At 41.3% G+C, this 20,408-nt stretch overlaps 1 long non-coding RNA gene across 1 annotated transcript; it reads right to left on the bottom strand.

Moving 5' to 3' along the window:
* Window positions 1–8,915: 8,915 nt before the first annotated feature.
* Window positions 8,916–15,924, bottom strand: LOC148803059 (uncharacterized). The gene is made up of 3 exons (XR_016081267.1): window positions 10,206–15,924; window positions 10,041–10,106; window positions 8,916–9,950 (listed from the first exon to the last, which is right to left on the bottom strand). It is a non-coding gene; the product is annotated as an uncharacterized LOC148803059 (long non-coding RNA).
* Window positions 15,925–20,408: the final 4,484 nt, after the last annotated feature.

The raw sequence follows: 20,408 nt of genomic DNA, 5'->3' as shown, positions 1-20,408 counted from the left end.
AATGCGATTACCAGTTGAAGGGAGAGAAAAATTTTTAAAATTCGCCCCCTTATTCCGCAATCTTTGGGCATCCATACGATGGATCTCTCATCCCTTCAACATTTATATATTATGGTTTCAAAATGTTTGCAAAAGGTTTTAATTCCCGGGATCCATGTGAGTAGAGAGTGCAAAACTGTTCCTTGCAGCCGAGGGAGAGGTCCTCTCTTGTCGGACAGTATTTGATCATTTTGGGTTGAGAGGTTAAGTGTAAGACCATTGAGGGTAATACCTGATGGGCTAATCTTTCATATGCATATAGTCCTTGGGTTTTTATAAGGTGACTTGGCCCATGAACCACTTAGTGTAAGTGTTGGGCCCATTAAGAGCCCATGGTGATGGGCTCAGGGGTTTGTTAATTTTTTCAGTGAATTCGGCCAGGCCTTGTCACAAAGGCTAAGCTGAACCCATGTGGCTGATGTGTAGATCAATGTTTGGGTCCCATGCTATACAAGGAAATCCAACTAGGTAGTAGTTTGGAAGTTAAGTGAGCACACAGACTTAATGGGCCTAAAGCCCAATTCGAACTGGTTTAATTTGATTAATTAAAGAGGGGTAGATCTGGGATTTAGATCAGTAGATAGGATAAAGAGCTATCCCTATCCACTCAGAGAGTCTAGATCCAAATAAAGATTTGGATTAGGAAACTCTTAATAAGATTAGGAGGGTTGATCTTTATCTGCAGATAAGATAAGGGTTTATCCTTATCTCTTAATGAGAGTCCAAATCCAAATTAAGATTTGGATTAGGAAACTTTTAATGGGATTAGGAGAACCTTTCTTTAAGGCTATAAATAGAGGAGGAGGGCGAACCCCATTAACACAATTCGGATTACAGAGACAAGAGAGAAGACAACTTCTGTGAGACTGACGCCATCTTCTGCTCTTGCGTTCTCCTCCTGCTGCTGCCATTGCCAGTTCATTCTCCACCTGTAGGAGCGATCAAGAAGCGTTCTTGATATCAGTTTTTGGTGAAAATTGATCTGAAGTTGTGCTCACTCACCCTCCATCGAATTCTTGCTAAAGAGTTCGATTCATGTGAAGAACCACCTGCTGATTCTGCTCCACCCTACGCTGTGTCATCTTCAGTGGGAGCAGTCTTTGGCATTTTCCTTGGGCGTGAACACCTTCATTGGGAGTTACTGTTTCTCCATATTAGGTACTTCCCTCTCCTACCTTTTTGTTTCAGATCTGGTCCAGTTTATGGTTCAAGATTGATCATTGAAAATGCAGTTTTCTAAAATAGGGAATATGATTCCCATAGGGGAGAGAGAAATTTTTTGAAATTTTACCCTACCTACCTGCAAGGTTCAACTATCCATAAGATGGATCTCTCATCACTTCAGTGGTATCAGAGCCATGGTTAAAATCTTGAACCAAATTTGATCAGATCTAAAACTGTGCAAATGGGCAGAAGGCAATCTACTCGATTTGCGTAGATAATGGATTTTCTGACAAATCGGTTCCCAGATTAAGGGCTGTTGATCTGAAATTAAATCTTTATAAATCTGAATTATATTTAGAATGGCTCTTTATATTTTTCTTGTTTATGGGTTGTTCGTATGGTGGAGATCGTATTCTTTAATGGCGTGGGAAAACTACGATTTGTAGTTCTTTACATTCTGGTCTATAATTAATTTTTTTTATTTAAATTTTTAGACCGAATATATAGGAATGGGATCTGATGTAATATTAATAGAAAATTATGGTTTTTCTTTTTTATTTTATTCAAGATCGAAGCTGATTGCGCAAAAAGAGGAGATTTTGCAGATTGAGAAATCGTTATCTGCGATTTGCAGTTTGAGAAACTGTAAACTGTAATCTAACATCTGTTTTGCAGGGTAGCTGATGTGCGAACAGCCCTAGTACTGATTCTTGATTGTCTTTAATCAGTAAATTTAATTTCAGATCAAATCTTGAATTAAAAATAAACCCTAGACCCATGCGAACTAGATTGGACCAAACTGGCTGGACCGAATCTGTGGTTCGATGGGGGCTATTCTCAGCCCTATTTTTCCCACTCTTGGGTCAAGGGATTTATATTTAATTGTAAGACTTAATTCGGCCCACACCTATAAAGCCCAGTTTTAAGGTGTTAAAACTGTTTAAGCCCACTAACTGCTTAAAAGCTATATGGGCCGAACTGCTCACTGCTATTCAACCCATATACCTAGATAATATTAATTAGTAATATTATGGATAATTATGGGTTTTAATGATGGGCTTTAAAGATATTAATTGATTGGATCAATTCTATCCCTACATGTGATGTATGGATGTGTGATGTGCAACACTCATGGGCCATAAGAACTTGGCCCATGCAGATATGATAGTGGCTCTTGCGCATACCATGGCTGAATGCACATCATTGCCATGGTGTCCCTTAGGGTCATTGGATGACCTCCCTCAGTGGTGGGCCCCACACCCCTAAAAAGGATCCGTGCAGAACCCTAGACATTTAGGGCCCACCAAAATCTGGCTTTATGAAAGTTAGTGGGAGCCACTTTGGTTTGACCTAAATTAAAATAGGCCGTAATTTTTGTTCCCTCTTGAAATATGAGTGCATGTGATAGGGAGATTCATATGATCTCTTTAAACACCTTCTGTCATTAGCATGAAAATGGGTCATTCAGTAATGAGCAAATGCACCATAAAATTGGGCAATCCATTTGTTGTTCGATCTGTTGGAATGTTTCATAAGATGATAGGGGCATCATAGACTGATGTGGGAGGGGCCTATCCTAAAATGAAAATCTCTCACGGTATCTCGGCGTTCACGAATATGATGGGTGAGCACTCACTAGACAAAAAGGTTTAACCTAAAATGGCAATGAACCTTGTCTGGCAGAGGCCAAAGGGAAAGCTCATATGATGAGTGGATATGATCCTTCACAGAAAGGTGGTGGGGTTATGTAGCTGAAACAGTTGGCTCCATGCACCCTATGTGATTTCCCACATTTCCAGAGACATAATTCGCAGTCTCCGTCACTAAGATGGGAGGGAAATCTCAGAGATGAACAAATGGAAATGGAACATAGATTAAAAGTCATATCTATGTAGGTAACATGAATCAAATTAAGTTGTTGACTAATGTTTTCTTTTTACCAAAAATGGCAAATGGTCAATTCGCAAAGCTGTTGAACGACAACAAACTCAAGGGCCCAAACTATGCTGACTGGTACCGTAACCTTATGCTGGTCCTAACCTCTAAAAAATTAGACAAAGTAGCTAAGAATCCTACCCCAGAGTGTCTGAGAGATAGGGCTTCTAAGGCACATAGGAGGGACTACCAAGAATGGGAAGAGAAAAATTCCCTAGCCTGTTGCTACATCATTGCCTCCCTGAACAATCCGATACAGAGGCAGTTCGATTAGAACGAACTATCCAAGGACACATTGGATAGTCTAAGGAAAATGTATGAGGAGCAGAACCGTTCTACTCGTCAGAAGGTCTTGAAACAGTTCATGACCGCGCAGATGCCCAAGAATCAGCAGGTTCATGACCATTGTCTTCGGATGATGGGTTACATCAATGAACTTGAGGCTCTCGGATCCGGGCTGGACCATGTGATCAAGGTAGACGCCATCCTGAATTCTTTGCCTCATTCCTTCAATTAGTTCATCATGAAATATAACATGAACAAGTTAAATGTTAGCATCCCGGAACTCAACAATATGTTGTAGAGGGTTGAGAAACTGATCAAGAAAGATGAGCCCATAGCCATGCTTGTTGAAGCTGGAAAATCAGGTAAGAATAAGAGGAAGGAAAAGAGAAAGCCTCTGAAAAAAGCTACTAAGTCTAAGAAGCAGAGGAAAGACAAAGCATCGGATGCTTGTCACTTCTGTAAACAGATTGACCACTGGAAGAGGAACTATCCTCAATACCTGGAATCCAAGAAAGGTAATTTCGAATCCTGTGTCATAGAAACCAATTTGTTGGTAACTTCTACTTCCTGGTGTATTGACTCTGGGGTTTCGACTCATGCATGTAACTCACTACAGGGGTCCAGGATAAGCAGAAGACTGAGTGACGGAGAAGTAACTCTTTACTTGGGGACTTTTGCAAATGTTGCAGCTACGACTATAGGAACCGTAGAGTTATTTTTCTAAGACGGATCTATTGCACTAAAAGATTGTCTTTATGAACAGAATTTGAGAAGAAATTTGATTTCTGTTTCAAAATTGTGTGCGGATAGATATTCTATTCCTTTTGGTAATACGATTACTATTAGAAGAAATAACAAATTCATCGCATATGGAGAACTTGAGAATGGTCTCTATGTTCTCTATCCTTTTCTGGAAACTAACATACTACGTCGGTTGATATCCCCAAGAAAAGAACTCATGATACAGTTAATCCCACGTGCTTGTGGTATTACCGACTTGGCCATATTAACTTAAATCGTATCACAAGTTTGGTAAATGATGGTCCTTTGGATTTTCTAACTATAGAAGATCTTTTGACTTCTGAACCTTGCCTTCAGGGTAAGATAACGAAACAGCCATTTAACGGTAAGCCTAAAAAATGTACAGGCACACTTGATCTTATACATACTGATGTATGTGGTTCCATGAGTGTTAGGACACGTAATCAACACGTTTATTTCATAACATTCACCGACGATTATTCTCGGTATGGTTACGTGTACCTAATGAGACACAAGTTTAAATCCTTCAAAAAATTCAAGGAGTTTAGACAAGAGGTCGAGAAATAGTTAGGGAGAGAAATTAAGACCCTTCGAACAGATCGAGGTGGCGAGTATCTCTCTGACAAATTCAGGGACTACTTGATGGTCAACAGGATAGTATCGCAGTTATCTCCTCCTGCTACACCATAGCTAAACGGTGTTTCAGAGAGGAGGAATAGGACCTTATTGGATATGGTCCGGTCACTTCCCGTACACTCAAAATTATCCACATTCTTTTGGGGTACGCATTAGAGACTACGATTTACGTGCTGAACCGGGTTCCAACCAAATCAGTTCTGAAGACTCCATATGAGCTTTGGACTGGTAAGAAACCAAGTGTGAAACACTTGAAGATTTGGGGTTGTCTGGCACACGTTAAAAGAATGAGTTCAAACAAATTGGAATCTAAGACCAGCCATTGCCTATTTGTAGGCTACCCCAAAGGCTCTGTGGGTTACCTATTCTATGATCCAGGAGAATAGAAGGTGTTTTGTAACCGAAATGCCCATTTCTTGGAAGATGATTACATCCTGAACAATCATCATCAGGAAGTTGTTCTTGATGAAGAGAGCTCAGGAGTGAGAGGTGTCCCACAAGTTCTAGGTAATGACCAACCTAGAAGATCTACCTGGGTTTCTAGGCCTCCAGTCCATTTTGGCTATGACCAGGATAGTTACCTGGTGGAAGCTATGACCAATGAGGAGGATCCCGTGACTTATATGGAAGCTATGTTGGACATAGATTCCTTGAAGTGGGTAGATGCAACTGAGATGGACTCAATGGAGACCAATGGAGTCTGGACTCTAGTAGATCCACCCCCTGGGGTAAAAGCAATTGGTTGCAAATGGATCTATAAGAGGAAGAAGGGCCCCAATGGAAAAGTTGAGACCTACAAGGCTCGTCTGGTGGCGAAAGGGTGCACTCAGAAAGAGGGCATCGATTATGAGGAAACCTTTTCTTCAGTGGCCATGCTTAAATCCATTAGGATCCTGCTAACTGTAGCAGCATGCCATGATTACGAGATTTGGCAAATGGATGTCAATACTGTGTTCCTGAATGGAGATCCTACTGAAGATATCTATATGCAGCAACCGCAAGGTTTTATAGCTGCGGGTCAGGAACACATGGTATGTAAATTAAATATATCCATATATAGACTTAAGCAAGCTTGTAGGTGTTGGAACATCTGGTTTGACTCTACTGTCAAAAGGTTTGACTTTGAGTGGAATCCAGATGAACCCTATGTTTACAGAAAATCCAGTGGAGATAGGGTTACATTCTTGGTTCTATATGTGGATGACATTCTACTCATTGGGAATGATGTAGCTATGTTGACTACGATGAAATTATGGTTTTCACAACAATTCTCCATGAAAGATCTTGAAGAAGCCTCCTATATATTAGGTCTTCGACTCTATAGAGATAGATCGAAGAGGATAATAGGATTATCCCAATTTGCTTACATAGACAAGATATTCAAGAGATACAATATGGAGAACTCCACGAAGGGAAATGTTCCTTTCAGGCATGGAGTCACTCTCTCCAAAGGGATGTCTCCCAAGACTCCCAAGGAGATTGAGGGCATGAAGGACGTTCCCTATGCCTCAGCCTTAGGGAGCATCATGTATGCCATACTGTGCACTCGTCCTGACATCGCTCAGGCAGTGAGTGTGGTAAGTAGATTCCAAGCCAACCCAGGGCAAGAGCATTGGACTACTGTGAAAAACATACTTAAGTACCTTCGAAGGACAAAAGAGTTTTGTTTGGTATTCGATGATAGCTCACTACAGATCCAAGGGTATACTGATGCCAACTTCTAGTCAGATCCAAATGATAGAAAGTCTACATCTGGGTATGTTTTCATGATAGGTTCATGTGTTGTTTGATGGAAAAGCAACAAACAGGGGTCCTAAGTAGCGAAAATAACAGTCCACAACCCAAACCGAACACATTGCCGTAAGTGAGGCTGCCTAATGAATAAAGGTGTTCATTCTTGAATTTGGAATTCAGCACATCACTCATTCCACTGTTGTGTGACAACACTGGACCTATAGGAGATTGGTGTTAAAAGGTAGCATCAGCGGAAAATGTGACAGACCCATTGACTAAGCCACTGACACAGAAAGTGTTTATGAAACACGTGAAAAGTATGGGACTCCAGATTATACTAGATTGGACCTAAGTGCAAGTGGGAGCTATTAGACTGTGTATGCCCTTGGCTCCAATCAGAATGATGTACTTATGACATTTAGTGTAAATGAATAAAGTACATATTTGATTTGTGTTATTGTGGTGTGTTTCTGTGTAATACCCTTAAACTGGACACATATGAGACTCATGTTAATTTAGAATCTTCACAGTCATTGGATTGATCTGGGGAGATCTATCATGCTAAGGCTGACATTGATGTGCCGCCAAGTTGGTTGGGGTGGCCGGTCTCAGTTGCCAGGGTGAGACCCGAGGTACTTGTAGTGTGGGTTTACTTGAAACCCTGAACTGGACCAGAATTCCAGTATTTCCCGGGACCTTGGAGATTAGTGGGCAAAACTGTAATGTTACACCTGACCCCTAGACTCGATTATGATACTGCACTACGTGTTAGATTGTGCTGTCTTTGATATGCCAATCAATAAGATCCATAGAGGGGGTCAAAACCTGGGTATGTTGGGACAGTCTAAGAATTCATTTGAGTGGGTGATCATAGTGATAGGATCAGCCCCTTTGTCGGACAAAGTGAATGATCAGGGATGCACTCGCTCTGATGGAAACCAAAACTGCCGGTAGTTGATTTCAACCATTGAAATTTGTTTTGCAAAATATGTTTATATATGAATATACATATATATATATATATATATACTATGGTTTAAAAATGTTTGCAAAAGGTTTTAATTCCTGGGATTCATGTGAGTAGAGAGTGCAACACTATTCCTTGTAGCCGAGGGAGAGGTCCTCTCGTGTCGGGCAGTGTTTGATCACTATGGGCTGAGAGGTTAAGTGTAAGGCCATTGAGGGTAATACCTGATCGGCTAATCTTGCATCTGCCCATAGTCCTTGGGTTTTTATAAGGTGGCTTAGCCCAAGGACCACTTAGTGTAAATGTTGAACCCATTAAGAGTCCATGGTGATGGGCTCAGGGGTTCGCTGATTTTTTTAGTGAATTCGGCTAGGCCTTGTAACAGAGGATAGGCTGAACCCATGTAATTGATGTGTAGATCAATGTTTAGGTCCCACACTATACAAGGAATTCCAACTGGGTAGCAGTTTTGAAGTTAAGTGAGCACACAGCCTTAATGAGCATAAAGCTCAATTCGAACTAGTTTAATTTGATTAATTAAAGAGGGGCGGATCTGGAATTTAGATTAGTAGATAGGCTAAGGAGTTATCCCTATCCACTCAGAGAGTCCAGATCCAAATAAAGATTTGGATTAGGAAACTCTTAATAAGATTATGAGGGTTGATCTTTATCTGCAGATAAGATAAGGGTTTATCCTTATCTCTTAAAGAGAGTCCAAATCCAAATAAAGATTTGGATTAGGAAACTTTTAATGGGATTAGGAGAACCTTTCTTTAAGGCTATAAATAGAGGAGGAGGGCGAACCCCATTAACACAATTCAGATTACAGAGACAAGAGAGAAGACAACTTCTGTGAGACTGACGCCATCTTCTGCTCTTGCGTTCTCCTCCTGCTTCCGCCTTTGCTAGTTCGTTCTCCACCTGTAGGAGCGATCAAGAAGCGTTCTTGATTTCAGTTTTTGGTGAAAAACTGATCTGAAGTCGTGCTCACTCACCCTCCATCGAATTTTTGCTGAAGAGTCGGTTCTTGTGAAGAACCACCTGCTGATTCTGCTCCACTCTACGCTGTGTCATCTTCAGTGGGAGCAGTCTTTGGCATTTTCCTTGGGCATGAACACCTTCATTGGGAGTTACTGTTTCTCCATATCAGGTACTTCCCTCTCCTACCTTTTTGGTTCAAATCTGGTCTGGTTTATTGTTCAAGATTGATCTTTGAAAATGCAGTTTTCTAAAATAGAGAATATGATTCCTAGAGGGGAGAAAGAAATTTTTGAAATTTCGCCTTACCTACCTGCAAATTTCGGCTATCCATAAGATGGATCTCTCATCCCTTCACTACCCCCTGATGATACTTAAAGTATCATGAAGCAACAACATAACACAAAATTCATATTCTAATTAGCATCAGTTCAAATTTTTTACAATGAATACATGTATTGATACATTTCCCCACTCCTTCCTCATAGCGATAATGTTCTCCAAGGCCTGACTACATTCTTCAAAGCTCTTCAGGTCCTATTTTTCTTCATATTCAGCAAGGATCTTCTTTTTCCTAGCATATTTGTCCATCAAAGCCTCGAGCTTCCCCATTACCTTTGTATTGCTAGACTCGACCACTTTCCAGCAAAGGTGTGAGTCCTTCATTGAGCGAAATAAAATGGATTGTTACACCCTAAGACCGGCCTTCCAAAATGCATGGGCTAGCATAACGACTCATTCCTTGATCTGACCCATATCGAAGACCATGACAGAAAAAGACCTACAGGCTTCAAGCTAGCGAGTGAAGTCCGACTATGAAAGTTCTTCCACTGGATGGTTCATTATGCAGTCCATCATGGTCACAATAGTGTTCAGAGTAGGCGCCACAACCCTTGGATGAATGTTCACAGATGGCAACCATCCAACCCATGTGACAGTTGAAGCAAACTTTGTCACCGAATGGGAGATGGAGTACTTGTCGCTACTAGGATGACCCTAAACTTGAACAAGGTCTATGGCTGCATAACCCAAGGGAGGGATGCCATGTTTATCATAGTACTCCTCGAGTTCCTGCCGTATCTGAGCTAGGTCCTCCTCATACGTTAGCTCCTCAGTTGGCAAGACAATCCCAGATCCCGCATCCTTGTCCCTAGTCTGGTCTTCTATGTCCATGGAAGCCACAACTCCTTCAACGGGGATCTCTGGCTCAGCAGGAGCCCTGACCTTTGAACCCACATGGGCCTCGACCTCAACAATCAGGGAAGAAGCATAGACCTCTTTGTGACAAATCGTTGGCTTGGGCATCGCGGCCTTCCTTCCATATCATAGCATCGGGAGTGGTATCACCAACACCAGCGTCCTTAGTAGCCTTAGGAACTTGATTGGGGGGCTGCGATGATTTCAGATCCTCCACTAGTATCAATGTGGCAGGACCTACATGGAATGGTGCCTGCAATGAGGTAAAACACAAGCAGTTAGCACGATAGACCTGAATGTGATAAAGCAATATATCAATAAAGAATAACAAACCTATGCTTACCTCTTGGCCCACATCAGGAACTCCCAAAGTCTTTGCGCTGGGTTGAGCCTCCTTGCCTTCCACACACTTTAGAACAAAAGACTATACATAGGTTAGTTATGACAACAACACATGATCGTGGCTGCACTCAAACACCTCAAAAAAATTAATAACAAAGCCGCTTACCAAATCCACCCCTTCAGGAAGGGCTACCGGGGCCCCGCTTCAGTCAGGGAGGATCCATCCTCTTCATATGCTTGCTCGAGAAACGAATACAGGTAACCTTAGCAGAGGGCACCACAACCGTTAATTCCCCCTATTCAATGACTAGCATAGTCTTTTCCCCAGTGGGTGTTGCTGGAGACTCCTGCCTGTACTCTGTATGACACTCTTGCGCTTGCGATGAGGCCACACCTAAGTCAATAGACTATGGTGCAATGGGAGGTTGAATCGAGCGCAGTACTCTCACAAACCTTGGCTTCTTCGTAGCAAGGGATGAACACTTTCCCCCTCCTCTAAAATAGGTTGCTTCCCCTTGTGCTTTGTCTTCACCTTCTTCAAGCGCGATGGAGAAGCGGTTGTATTGTCCCCGCCTACTGAACGATCAAGATAAGCAATGTCACCGGGCCATGTTACCAATCGTGCTATACTTGCAAAAGAACTCTTTGCACCCATGACGTACTATTGATCGCCATCTTCAGGAATTGGAACACCAACATAGAATGACATCGCGTGAGGTATATCCTAGGTGTATAGCCTCCAAAGGAACCCATCGAATAGGGAAAACTTCAAATCAATTTCACTCATCTTAAACTGTTTATGCCTAGCAGCTTGAAACTATCATTTTTCCCTGCAAACTTCAACCACCTTCTCATACTCATCCCCCCTGCATGGTGGCCACGACTACATGCATCGGAGAAAGATCGCGAGCTGTGATGCTGAGACTGAAATGTTTACATAGAAACATCCACAAAAAATGGGGCATAGATGTTGCTAATGCACTTTTTACAGCTGGGGCCCATTATTTGCTAGATGATGTCGTCCATCTATTCGTATAAATAACCCAAAAGCACGGAGGCCAAAGGTAGCTGGTGGCCGCTGGCAGCCAAGACAGCAAGGGGCACCAAGACTGTGCACAATCCGTAGTTTGGGAGCCTTGGGAATAGAAACTGAGAAGCAACATACAAGGTGAAGGCAACAAGATGGCATTGGCTGTCTGCCCCACGTACCATCACATTTCCCCTACCATAAGACTCAAACCAATACTCAAGCTATTGTTCTAACTACAACTTTCCCCACGCGTTAGTCTTGTCCACCTTGATTTTAAATGCAACACTCTCTACAAAAAGATGGTCACAAAGATCCCTTAGATCATGAGGAATAGGCTCAACATGTTGGAGATGTTGATCGGACACAGAACCCCCAATAGGTAGTGCTAGTAACGCAGCCACGTCTTCCCCGGTAACGATAAACTCATTGGACACTAGCATCGGAGGCCAGAACCCTGGCTGTAGAGGCACATCAGCTTCACACTAGTGATAACATCAAAAAGTCCACCTTCCCCTCTGGACACTAACATCACAGGCCATAACCCTCATCCTCCATCGACTGCCATTGCTGCTTCTCTTTCTAATAATAACTCTGTTGTGTTCACTTCCCTAACGAAGGGACATTCATCTTTCTTTTGTTGAGAAGCCATGATAAATAGACAACGGTCAATAGTACAAACAAGAAGAGGACCAAAAAAAGAGGATTGTAGGGTAAGCAAAAGGAGATAGAAAGCGAAACAAATTGATTACAACAAGAAGACAAAATGGGGATTCATTGTGACTCCCTCACACGTGTTGGAAATGGCAAATGGCGTCGGGGAAGATGAACGGGTGTGAGTATGGAACCCCAATCGAAGCTTAATGAAAAAGAAACCTGGATAAAATTATAATTATACCCCTCAAAAAGTGGGATGAAACGATGCAGTATTTTAAACCAATGGCCATGTCATTGACTGCCAATTTAAAGTATTAGATAGTGAAAGCGGACCACACGTGCAGACCACACTTGTTTTTGCTTGAATTTTGTCTTGCTCGAGGACGGGCAAGGTCTAAGTATAACTGGGTCTCCTATCAATTGTGTATGCTTCATTTTTGTTGTACGGGGAGGTGTCTTTGACAATTAGCGTTGTTCTCTCCGCGTACCTCCAGAATTGGCTAAAGGTTTTGACTTTGATGTTTTTTATGCTGATTCTATAGGTAGGGCGTACCCTAAATGCATTGCTCGACAAAAATTTTTCGATGGCATGCTCATCGAAGACAGAGTGTGTAAGTTTCTGGAATTGCATGACGTATGGTAGAAGGTCCTCTCTTGGTCCTTGCTCTATGATCCATAGGTCGGCCATTGTCAATTTCCTTTCTAAGGTGAACCATTTGGACAAGAACTTCGTGGCTAGTTCATCCTTGCCCCATGAACCGATGCTCCCAGGGGTTAGGCTTACGAACCATGTGTACGTTGGGCCAGTCAAGGACCTCAAAAGCTCTTGTAATTTGAGGTCCTCATCGAGAGCGAAGGAGTCGAGGATGTCTTCGAACTTGTTGATGTGCTCCTGTGGGCTACCTCTCTGTCCATTGTACTAAGGCCATTACTAGGGAGGGGTGTACCCAACAAGGTGGGGCTTGTTTAGGATGTGATCAAAGTAGGGCTTTTGCAAGACAGCCGAATCCTGGACCTAGTTGTGGCTTTCGACTAGCAGACCCTGAACGTATTCCCTTAGCTCATCCCAACTGAAAGGAGTCTCCATTATCGGGTCAATGTGGGGGAAGGTGTGAAATTGGTGGGTGGTCTGGTGACTTGCTTGAGTTGGGGTTGGGTTGGCCCTGTTGGGTTGTTTTGGGACAGTGGGTGTAAGGTTAGAGGCATCGCGACTAGGGTTGGGGTTGGAATTTGGAACGCCGAGGATAGTAGCGGCAGGGGTCTATTCAGCTTGAGGCAAATGGTTGAGTAGGATCTGGAGAGCGCTCCTTGTCTCCTCCTAGCTCTCTTCTAGTTTCCTGAACCATTCTTCAAAAAGTGCCTCAAACCCATAGATCTTGTTTTACACGATCTCAATATCAACTTGGATGGGCATTTGCATTTCGGGCTGGTTTTTAGCACTAGGGTTGGCGCTTTCTTGAGTGTTGCTTTGATCCTCCGGGATAGTGGTGAGGTTGATTCTTCTTGAGGCCATTCTCCGTGATCAAAGATTAACCAGAGATTTTACTATAGGCAGAGTAAGGCTGGGGTAGAGAGCAGTCTCTTTGAAAGATAGAGAAGAGTCTCATGAACAGGGAAGGGAGAGTCTTCTTAGGTTGAGGATGTAGGATAGATAGGGAAAACTTGGGGTGTGCTCTGGGGATGCTAGGTAATAGATAGCTTGGGATTGGATGAGTTCAAATGTGAGGAGGACCATTATTTATGGAGAGGTCCCGAGATCTTAAAAGGTAGGAGATGAGGATATTCACTCCATATCGGGGAAGAGATTATTTGATTCGCTATTAATTATTGGATGTGCTATTGGGGTATTCCCACGTGTCTCATGAGGTTCTTTCAAGGATTGGATTTCCTTATTCTCGAGATCCCTCATTACTCACGTGTGCTACTACCTTTTTTTGCGTCATAACTAATCCTATGTGACAACGGGGACATCACCATTCGGCGGTCGATACTTCGTCAATTCCATGTGGCGGCCCTAAAGTCCTTTGTTGTCATGGGTCCATGTGTGTCCGGGCACACGTGGGCCTCGCTGTGGGCTCGGCCTATTGTCCTTTCTAACCCATTATCAAGAGTGGGCTCATGGGTTGTGAATTCATCGCACGTCATAGCGGGTGTGGCTTCATCGCATGCTCGGGTGTGTTTGGGTCTCTTGGACAAGTCTTTTTGAGGTTTATTTAGGTTCGGTCGTTTACTGTACCTGTTGGACTGTGGGTTTATCATGGTTTTGCTTAGTGTGATGAGGTTTCATCACAAAGGTGGCGGTGTGCCACAAGTTCATCGCAGCGTGGGGGTTGATTTCAAGCTGCTCGTAAGTGCTTTTGTGGTATTACTCTTGGTGTCTAAGTATTCTTTGAGGGTCTGGGTGAATTGTACATACCAACAACAACAATTGGGTTCACTTTTTGAAACATTATCTACATATTGTTGATTGACCTTTACTCATTTCTCTTAGGATCAACATCCAAAATAAAACATTTTCTTTCGTTATTCTAATTTATTTTTGTTGTGAAATAGATGTTTTTCTTTTTCCCTGCAAATGCTGAATGTTTATTTTTACTTTTGTTCTTAAACAAAATGTGTTCCCAAATTTGTTCTTAAGGCTCAGTTTGGAAGGAGTTCAAATGCAAATTTATAGTGTGCAAATACATACAAAATAATACAAAATACAAGGTTTTACACTCTACAAATTTGCATTTGTACTCCTTCCAAATTGAGCCTAAGTGGTAACAAATAATTTCTAATTGGGCCTTACAAGGTTTTACACTCTACAAATTTGCATTTCTACTCCTTCCAAACTGAGCCAAAGTGGTAAGAAACAATTTCCAATTGGGCCTACCTGATCGAGTGCTTCTAATATTGTTTGCTATTGCAGACAATATAAAAATAGTTGTGCTCATTAGCACAACACTTTTGCTTGAGTTTTTAATGAATCATCCCCTTTCTATTTTTATGAAAATTTTCATCTACCATCTATTGTTCAAACTATCAAGTTCTATTTCGCTATATTTGATTTCTATGGTATCATTTTAATAGAAAAATGGTGTGGTTGATTAGGTTGTGCATGAGAAAGATAGTAGGTTGTACTTTTAGGAGGATAATGAAACATGTAATAAAAAAGGAAAAATAAGTATTTTCTTTTTTTTTTTGGTTTAGACTTCAATTCTTTTAGAATTATATTAGTTTATTTAAGTGCCTTACATTGCTTTAGTTTGGTACTTTAAATGTAGCCACCATTGCCAACTCCCTTAACACGAGGGTTGAAGGATATATTAGCCACATGTTGATCACATAAAAGATAAAGTATTAATTAGGATTCTTAAATGCATTTTACCAACTTGCCACACGAGGAAAAAGTTGGAAATGCTCTTTAATTGCATTTGGCAAGCCATTTCTTCTAGAAATGCATTCTTGCAATAATTAGCTTATGGATTTGTGAGAGGAAGGTTTGGTGATCATCAAATTAACATTTCTTGAATCACAAAAATGATGTGGCAGATTAAACTTTGAAAAATCCAATTGATTTTCTGAGATCTCATATAGTTGTCAATGTGAAAATATTTTGAAAATAAACTCAAAGCAATTTAAACACCTAGTCAGCATGCACCTCCAAAAATGTCAAACAATGATCCTATTGGCTTAAGAAGTGCCAATCAAGCTGAGAGCTTTCCAAATGGTCATTTATTTGATGAATCATAGCTTTATCATATTGATCACTACTTGGGAAAGGAATATCTCCTTATTCCTCCCCACCCCAATTGATGCTTAACAGATTTATTATCTCCTTATTTGTATTTATTCTATTTTCAGTCCATTGATCCAACAACTATGACAGAAGGTTAGTCATTGCTTCATTCTTCTGATCAGGCTAGAAAGATGGAGAATGTTAACTTCTTGCCTCCCTTACATCTCCCTTACATCTCCCACTTGAGAACAGTTCATCTGCAATGCCCATTCCTAAGTCCCTCAAAGCTCTTCTCAAGTCCAAATCCCAAGAATCCCCACAAACATGAACACAAGAAATAATTTTGAATTTGTTCAAAGAAAGGGAATGATAATCGAGAATTTGTCCTTAAAAAGGAGTGTCCCCAACCCAAATGTCCTCCCAGAAAAGAATTTTATTACCCATGCAAACATCATACCTAATGAAAGGAGAAAAAATAGGTAACTCCAATAATGTCTTTCCACAGAGAAGAACGAGAAACCGGGTCAAGACCAACATGCCATCCATGAGATGCCATTCCATGGATATTTTTTTGATGAATAACCATTCCATGGATATTTACTATCACTATGTGCTACAAACTTTCCAACTCTTGGGGGAATCTCCACAACCATTTTCCTAGCAATGCTAAGTTTCTTCCATTTTACCAAGTGATCCTTTTTTGAGTTGCTTGGCTCCCAAAGAAAATCTCTCATGATCTTTTCAATTTGGTTCACAACTTTAATAGGCAACTTGAAAGTAGATAAGTACACTGGCAAATTTGCAAGTGTAGACTTGATTCAAGTGATCGTGATTCTACTCCTTAGTGAAATATAATTCCTCTTCCACTCTACTAACCTCCTTGTGAATCTGTCCAACATTGGGTACCAAAAAGCCTCTAACCTAGGATTTCCCCCCAACGGTAAACCTAAGTAATTTAGGGGCCACTCACTTAACTCACAACCTAGAGCTCTAGCCAATGAAGACACCTCATCTACTTGCCTATTTACACCTACTACACAACTTTTATTCCAATTCACTCACAGGTTTGAAACCCTCTCAAACTGTGCCACCAAGGATTTTAGATTATCTCCTCCGGTTCCCCTTCACAAAATAGAATTACATCATCTATGAATTGTGAGTGACACATACATGCCTCCCCATTCTCCAACCTTGAATTATATTCAAAGTCAGCCCTAGTAATCAAGACACTCAAAACATCCACTATTAGGGTGAATAAGAAGGGGAAAGAGGGTCCCCTTGTCTAAGGCCTCTTTTAGCAGGGAAAAAAAATCCCTAACTATGCCATTTACCAAAATAGAGAAGCAACAAGTAGAAACACAACCCTTGACCCACCTACACCACCTTTCTTAAAAACCATTACTTTTCAAAACTTCAAGCAAAAAGTCCCAACCCACCAAATCGTAAGCCTCTTCCAGGTCAAATTCATAAATAAGCCCCTTCTCTCCTTTTTCCTTTTGCTATAATCCACACACACACTCATTGGCAATTAAGATTTGATTAACAATTGGCCTCCCAAACACAAAGTTTCCTTGATTCGGTGAAATTAGGTTGGGGAGTACTTTTTTTATTCTCAAGGCTAAAACCTTAGAAATGACCTTATAGATACTCCCAATTAAACTTATGGGCCTAAAATCCTTAGGCTAAATTGCATCCACCTTCTTGGGAACCAAGGCTATAAAGGTAACATTTGCACCCGAATATATTTTTCCTTTCTCAAAGAACTCTAAGAATACCTCCACTAAGTCACCACCTATGATATCCCAACATTCTTGGTAAAAATCCATCGTGAATCCATTTGGGCCTGGGGCTTTAGATCTTTCCACCAAAAACACTGCATCTTTTACTTCTTAGGCGGTTAGGCCTCAATTACTTTCTAAAGTATCCAACAACTCCCCGTACTCCCTACTTGTCAATCAAAATCAAGATGGTTCTCTCTTACTCTACTCAGTCTGTCATAGATGGCTTTAAAATGATTTACAAAAGCTCTTGTTATATCCTCTTCCCTTGTAAGCAGTTCCCCATTCCACTCCAATCTTTCCACAAGATTCTTCATTTTTCTTTTTTTTTTGAAGATAAATAAAGAAAAATTTATTGCCAAAAAGAAAAATCCATTTGCCAAAGTGTGAAAAAAAATTAGTATTACCATCTCCTTCAACCACTACATCTAGATTTTGTCTCCAACTCACCTCCTCTCTTCTAATGATTTCTTCCAATTCTTGTTTCAATTTTCATCTCTCTTCCCTCAATCTTCTTTATACTTCACCTACACCAATTTCTTGAATCCTTGTGGCAATCCACTCCATTCTTTCTTCCACTCTTCCAAATTCTTCTTTATTCCAGGCTTTGATCATAGATTTCAAGGATTGTAACTTTTGTAGAACCTATAGCCTTTCAACCTTGAAACCACCTGGTCTTCTTCCCACCACTCTTTCACTTTCTTTATAAATTCAAGATGAATCTGCCACATATTCTAAACCTAAACGGGCAAGGTTCTGCTCCTACTCTTTCTTGGGAAAGTCTAATTGGACAATGATTTAGGTAGGCCTAGGGAGGGTCCTCACTACCAATCCCCTCCAAGCAATTTCTTAATCTGAAGAGAATAGAATCTATCCAGCTTACAACAAAGGAGATCCTCTTGGAAATTGGACCAAGTAAGATTTGCTTGCAACATAGGTAACTCTCTCAACTAAAAGGAAGCCTCAAAGAGGTTAAATTTTCTCATGTTGGAGGTAATCCTATCATTGGGGTTATTTGTTTCATTTACATATCTGATAACATTAAAACCTCCCCCACATACTGAGGACCCTCCCAAAGACCCCTTATAGCTGCTAACTCCTCCCACAACTCTTCCCTTTCCCTATAGGAGTTTTGTCCATAGACATTAGTTAAGGCCCATTCCAATCCATCTGCTTCCTACTTAATTTAATTGCAACTGTAAAGTTACCAATAAGTTCTTCTATACACTCCATCTCTTCATCCTTCCAAAATTGTAACAACTCCCCCTAAAGCCCCCCAAGATTGTGCTGATCACACATTTCTTACCCACCTCCTATCCAATTTTACTAATTTGGATTCCTAGATTAAGACAATATCTGGCTTCTCTTTCCTAAAAACTTTCCTAATCATCCTTCTTTTCCTTGATCACCCCAAACCCTTTACATTCCAACTGATTATCTTAATAGGGAAAACCTAAGTACAATACCCAAAAAGGCTTACCCTTTATTATCCCAGTTTCCTTTTCTTCCTCCCTGTGCACCCTTTCTCATAATCCACTTCACATCTGAGCCTCTCTGCCTGACTCAGCCAGATATTGTTTTAACCTAGGAATCCAAATTAGTAGAATTGGATAGGAGGTGGGTAAGAAACATGTGGTCAAATGTGAAGTGGAGAGGCTCTCCACCTCACTCAACTTTTTTTTCTCCTCTTTGGTGTCTCTTCTTCCTTCTTATTAGGAATATTCTTTTGATCCAAAATTGTCTCTTTTCTCCAATCCTTTACTCTTTCTCTTTGACTTTTTAGCCACAACATCATCAGTTACCACCAAAGAGTCACTAGACATGGCAGCTTCTAGATAAGAAGTGGATTCACCTACAGGTTGGACAACAAAAGCAATTAGGGAACGGGGGGGTGATTAGCCAAAACAAATTTAAGAAACAAAGAATCTTGAAACATCATACCAGGAACAAGGGGAACCGAAAGATTATCAAACCCAATTTTGGTACGATTGAGAGGGCTTTGGTTGGAAGCAACCTCCTCCAAACCAACCTTCGTCATGCTTTTAGGGGGAATGAGAACATTTTTAGATTTGTTGTCTAGAAGAGATGTAGAAACCAATCTATGGACACCCTGGTTTTGTCTTGGATTAAGGAAAGGATCTTCTCTGCCTATGGTTGAGAAGTTTGCTTCACCCAAGGGACAAACTTCCAGACTAGAGATCTTCTAAGGTTCAAAAGATTTTTCAGCTAGGGCTGGCAAAGAGCCACCAAAGAGTAGAGTTATTCCAACATCCTCTTCCTCAATGAAGTGCTTGCCAGGTCCGCTCTCAACACTACAGATATTGGATTCACCATAAACTTCCTCCTCACAACTAACCCATTCTAAATCAAACTCATCTTCTTCATCTTTTCTCCTACCATACCTTGGATTTGGACGCTTAAGGGCTAGTGGAATAAGAGGCCAAGCTTGGTTTCCAAGCAAGCCTTGCGTCAACAGCCTCAATCAAGTTAGTGAACTTCGACATAGGTTGTATCTAGGATGATGCTATACATCCCTAACTATCTCCTGCCCCTCTAGCCCCCTCTTTAGTTGTCATACGGAGGTTTAAGTTATCTTGTGACCCCTTTTCTAACCTAGGCCTAGTCGAACCTTGTATCAGTCCACCCCTCGACCCTGAGTTCTCATTTCCTAATATAATGGGTTCACTCGAAGGCCCAAGATGAGGGTTGCTTAAAGTCAGTTTAGCCCCACATCGAAAATGGTTATCTGGTTCAGTCCGCAACTTTTGGTTTCGCTCAGTACACATTTTGAGCATTTTAATATTCTCCAAGCTGCTTTGAGAATGCTGAGGGCCTGGCTCTGCATTTATTCCATCTGCCACAACTCTGACATAGGTCCTGCTACCCTCTATCACTTTGCCTTTACTTGCACATAGAAGTATTTGGGGGGAAGGTCAGGTCAGGTGGAAGGCTTTGGCTGCTTCTGGGAGTGCCGGAGGTCTTCTGAGTGTTTGGGATCCTGCATTTTGTAGACTTGTTTCCAGCAGAATTGGAAATTTCTCAATCTGTTTAAGTATGAAGTTACAGGGTGGAAAAATATTCAAGTTACAAATGTTTAGGGACCAACAGAGCCAAATCTTAGGGCGGCTTTCTGAGAGGAGTTATCAGATGTGAGAGAGTCTCAGAATCATCCTTGGGTCATCAGCG

This window comes from Nelumbo nucifera, chromosome 1 (genome assembly GCF_055504915.1).
Source record: "Nelumbo nucifera cultivar China Antique chromosome 1, China Antique-T2T, whole genome shotgun sequence".
Classification (NCBI taxonomy): domain Eukaryota; kingdom Viridiplantae; phylum Streptophyta; class Magnoliopsida; order Proteales; family Nelumbonaceae; genus Nelumbo; species Nelumbo nucifera.
This window is presented reverse-complemented; position numbering and strand designations above follow the sequence as displayed.